At 42.6% G+C, this 4,860-nt stretch overlaps 2 long non-coding RNA genes across 2 annotated transcripts in view; one reads left to right on the top strand and one right to left on the bottom strand.

Annotated features, from left to right (window-relative positions):
• Window positions 1–2,041, bottom strand: part of LOC109287718 — a 45,087-nt gene extending 43,046 nt beyond the window's left edge. The window contains exon 1 of the long non-coding RNA XR_002094949.1: window positions 1,956–2,041. This is a non-coding gene — a long non-coding RNA (uncharacterized LOC109287718). The remainder of the gene's footprint in view (window positions 1–1,955) is intronic.
• Window positions 2,042–2,213: 172 nt separating this feature from the next.
• LOC109287719 overlaps window positions 2,214–4,860 on the top strand; it is a 119,189-nt gene continuing 116,542 nt past the window's right edge. The window contains exon 1 of the long non-coding RNA XR_002094950.1: window positions 2,214–2,273. This is a non-coding gene — a long non-coding RNA (uncharacterized LOC109287719). The remainder of the gene's footprint in view (window positions 2,274–4,860) is intronic.

Below are 4,860 nucleotides of genomic sequence, written 5' to 3'. Positions count from 1 at the left end.
GATTTTTTTGTATCCAGTAGATTTATGAAGTGAAAGCTCATCTACAAAAGGTGTTTCATAGGTGTTTTGTAAGTTCCCTTTGAGTTTTAGAACTGATAGATCAGAGAGGGAGTGATTGTCTTGTGAGTAGTGTGCATCCACTGGTAATTGGATATTTTTGTCTTTGATGAATTTCTGGTGTGCGTTCATTCTGGTGCACAGTTGTTATTTGGTTTCTCCTACATATTTTCCATCAAGGCATTTAGTGCACTGGATGAGATATATTACATTTCTGGAGGTGCAGGTGTAAGATCCAGGAATGGTGTTGGAACCAGTGTGGTTATTGTGGGACTGATGGAGATATGTTGGCAGCTCTTGCATTTCTTGTCCTGGCATGGTCTGTATCCATTTGGTGTGCTTTGGTTCATAGGGAGTTTGCTTCTGGTTATGAGGTTAGCAATGTTTGGTGCTTGTCTAAAGGCTAGGATGGGTGGTTCTGGAAAGATCTCTTTAAGGATTGGGTCTTTGTCTAGTACGGGCGGCAACTCTTTGAGGATTTTCCATGTAGGTTCCAGGGATGTGTGGTATGTCATAACTAATGGTATGTGATTCATGGGGATTTTCTTTCTGTATTGCAGCAAATCTTTACATGGTATCTGGGTGGCTCTTTTAAAGATACAATCCATCTCTCTTGATGAGTGTCCTTGTTGGGTGAAGGCCCTTTTGAAATTTGTGAGGTGGTGATCATGGGTATTCTCCTTGGTGCAAATTCGGTGGCATCAGAGCACTTGGCTATAAATTACCCAGAAAGCTTATTCATTAACAGTGACAGCTTAGCCTATTTTTTAAGCAAAAAAAAGCAAACTGGAGGAGTTGCCAATAAATAATTAGAATATAGAAAATGACAACTGCAGTTGTGAGTGTTTAAGACACTTATCTCAGGAACAATAGATTCAAATCGTATCTATAATATTTCACAATGATGATGAATATAAGGATTTTGGCATTCTTGGGTATTAGTCCAGTTTGCAGCACTGTCAGTGTCAACATCAGTTTAGGAGAAACTAGATGTTGAATGTTATATATGAAGATTGAAAAACTAAGTGGAAGACTACTGCAGCTGAAAATACTTGAGCCCCATCATCTACCTCCCCATACTTAGCTGTAGGTAGAGTTATAATTAGCTGCACTTGCATAAACAGATTGTTATTAAAAATTCTTGTCATTTTTTTCACATTGTCCCCAGGGTAACAGGTGACTTCTATCAGTGTGTGCAGAAGATTCAGGGCTCTGACCCCAGATTTGAAAGCCCCATGGAGATCAAATTTACCTGCTCAGCTCTCCAGCCTCTGTTGCATCTCCTGTTTTCCATCTGCCATGCCTTTGGCATAAAATGTTATGATGAATTTGGCAAATTTGTAATTTCCCTTTAGAAGCCAGGGTAGCCCTTTTACATGCTGCTTTGCTGCCTCTTCAGCACCATGTCTCCAAGCATGTCTGCAACAGAGTCCTCTGGCCTTGTTCACCCTTGGCACAGACATCCAGGGTGTGCCTCTCTGCTCAGCATGGGGAGAAATCCAGGACATGTTCCCTCTTAGCACCGTGCAATAGTCCTCTGGACTGGTTCACCCACAGTCATCCAGGGCAGGCCTCTCCCCTCGGCACCTTGCACAGAGCTATCTCTAGGGTAACACCCTGGCTCCCACACCTGCAATTCAGCACCCACCAGCACAGTCCTCTGGCACCCCTAATAGCCTTTACTCACCCCTTACTAGCCTCCCCATGCTTCGTAGCTGTCATTGCCATCTTCAACTGAACCCTGGCATTTTCTCTCCCTTAAGCTCTCCCCCTCTCAGCTGTAGTTTGGGGTTGCCCTCTTCCAGGGCCCTTCCCTGCTTATGTGTATCACCCAGGATTTACCTTTCCCTAAGGTACTCCCCAGTTGCATCCAACTTCTACCCTTCTGGGCTTCTTACCTTCTGGCTGGTACCAGCCTCTGCAGCTTAAGTCCCTTCAAGCACACCTACATGATCGCCTTTCATTGCCAAGACCTTTCTTTGAGGCTCTCAAGGACAGTTCAGCAACAAGCTTCAAAGAGCTCTTATCTCTCCTGTGTCCCAAACCCAAATACCCCTCCAGTTTATAGAGCCCTGGGCTCCACCCACTTCTTGTCACATGACCCCAGCTCTCTCAACTGATCCTGGGGGTTTCTCATTATCCCATAGCTCTGCCATAGGCATTACTTAAATAGCTGCCTGAAATTCAGCTCCCTATCCTATTCCTGCTTTTTCCAGGTAAGTGACTTTCATCTTGTTACTGCCTTGTAGCTATGATTCCCTTCTGCTACCTGTCTCTTTACAGCTGGCACCAGTTCAGCTGCCAGCATTCTTGCAGGCACATAATACTGATTTCACTTCCCCTTAAAGTAACAGGGGCTAGAGGCTCCCTATTACACTATGTTATGAGGAAATGTGTAAGGAAGGGCTTTGTGGAAAGAAGTTGGATACACCGTGTGGTCGATGGCAAGGTAGTACTAAGAAAGAGTGATTGTCCTTGAAGTATTTGAGATAAAAAGACACTCTAGGGACAGCTACTAATAGCAAAGAGGCTTTTATGAGAACAGCAAAAGTCAAGAGAGAGCTAGTAAAAGGATAAGAAAAAAACCCCAAATAGCTGAATAAGCGATTACTATTATTCTCAGATTGTATGCTGATCTGAACTTGCAGAGCACCTCCACAACAGCCATTGCAGATATTATCAAACAGATATAGTAATACTGTGGTAACTGATGTAGTGGGTGAGGAGTTAACGTAGCTGGAATGCAGGATCCTCATGTAAGAACAGGATCTGAGTAAATTCTCTTAGCACCTGTAACTACCACAATTCTTCCCCAGTCACCAATAAAGCCTCCTAGATAGCACACAATAGGGTCCAGAAAGGGCACATAAGGGGAGAAGGTATGCAGCAATTGGAAGGACTGTAAAACACTTAAGAGAGGAGATAGAAATATTCCATTATTATCTGAGATTAGAGACAGTGGAGAAACTTCCATTTCCCTCTTAGGGAGGAGTTTCACTTCAAAGATCTCATCCGTGGTTGACTTCTTGGTATGAACACAAGCTTCAATGTGGTCAATTTTGACTTATCATTCTTTGCTTGACAATTTTCTTGTGACTTCATGGTATTTCTTGAGTTTATGTCTTTATACTTGCCACAGTCTTATAAGTCTCCTTTGTTCTTAAAAATAGGTAGCATAACACTCCTTTTCCTGATGTCTGGCATTTTCTTGCACTATGTGATCTATTAAAGAACTTGATTTATCAGAATTATTTGGAGAGATGCTGAAAGAGGAAATTCCCCTGCCCTAGTTTTTCTTTGTTCATGAGCTCCAAATAAATGTTCTGTCTTTGATTTTTCCTGATTCTGCCTTCTAAAAACCAGGTATATATTATTTTCTGGAGCATGTTGTATACAAGAAAATATGGTGTTCTCTAGTTAGGCTATATCTACAGGATTTATATCCATCAGTAATGTTCTTGTCTGTTGATGGTGTTCTGGCTCTTCCATTGTTCACTCACCCTTGTTGAATTGCAGCTGTTACTCTTCAGGCTTTTTTTTTGGTTTGTTTTGTGGCACTTTCAACAGTTGGGCCTGCATTCAGGAAAGCATCTTGGTGATGCAGTGTTATCTATATTATGCAATACTAAGAACACATTTAGGCTCCTTAATGTTATCAGGGATCCCATCTCTAAGGGTATTTCTGAATACAAATGGAATAATGAGGCACCGTGGTACTTTTCCAGAACAGGGCCTTGGTCTTTTTTTCACTGGCATATTTGTCACACCCATTTCAACATGGAAGACACAAGGTCCATTTCTGTCCTTATTTATACTTGTGCACTCTCATTGGCCAGTGAGATTACATGTATGTGACACAAGTAAGACAAGCTCTTGTTATATTGTAAGCAGGAATAAAGCTTATCCTTCTTAGTAAAGTGCTGTGAGATCTTGGGAAAAGGAGTGCTAGGAAACAGCCCATCATTATCTACCCAAACTTTACTGGAGTGGGAACTGAGGTATATTATTAATTATTGATGTTTAGGTAGGACCTAGAAGTTTCAAGCTGTTGGGGGCTCTTGTGTTAAGCATTATACAAATGTGTTGTAAATGACAGTCCTTACATCAAGGTGGGGTTCAAGTGACTCATTGCACACAGTTATAGAGGGTGTGTCTACATGTGCCTCTTTTAAGTGGGCTTAACCTAAAATTGCCATTTTTAAGGTGCATTAAGGGTGTATATCCACACACGTGTGCCCTTAATGCACCTTAAAAATGGTGATTTCATGCATGTGAGCCTAAATTTGATACCTGCTGTGCCAGCTGTAGGTGTTGTATGGCTTATGACCGCTCCCCAGGGATTGCCGACCTACTGGTGGCGACAAGGTGGGGACCTAGGCTAGGCCATTCGGTTCACCTTTGGAGTGTTGTATTCTTTGCCCACCATGAGTTTGATGTAAAATCTTTTAGGAGGCAGTTCCATGCAGATGACCTTTTAGATCCCTTACCCTGTTCTCTTTGTGGGGCTCCAAGCCTCCCCTGTACTGTACCCTGGGCATGTCCTGTCTCAGACAAGGATGAACATTGCTGAAACTACCAGATGACCCTAATAATGCATACTGTCCTAAGCAGCCATTGTAGTAGGGGATTTACCGGGGTGACCCCTTTTTGGTCTCCAGTCAGTAATCCACAGCTGCTTGACTGAATTGACTTGGTACTCAAAACAGAGATCGGTATCTACTAATGCCTTACTTCAATATCATCAAAACATGCCCTTCCCACCCCTTCTTCTCTTGCAAGCTAGTTTGTCTCCTGTGCTGCCAA

This window comes from Gavialis gangeticus, unplaced genomic scaffold (genome assembly GCF_001723915.1).
Source record: "Gavialis gangeticus isolate Ggan-Ray unplaced genomic scaffold, GavGan_comp1, whole genome shotgun sequence".
In the NCBI taxonomy this organism is placed as follows: Eukaryota; Metazoa; Chordata; order Crocodylia; family Gavialidae; genus Gavialis; species Gavialis gangeticus.
This window is presented reverse-complemented; position numbering and strand designations above follow the sequence as displayed.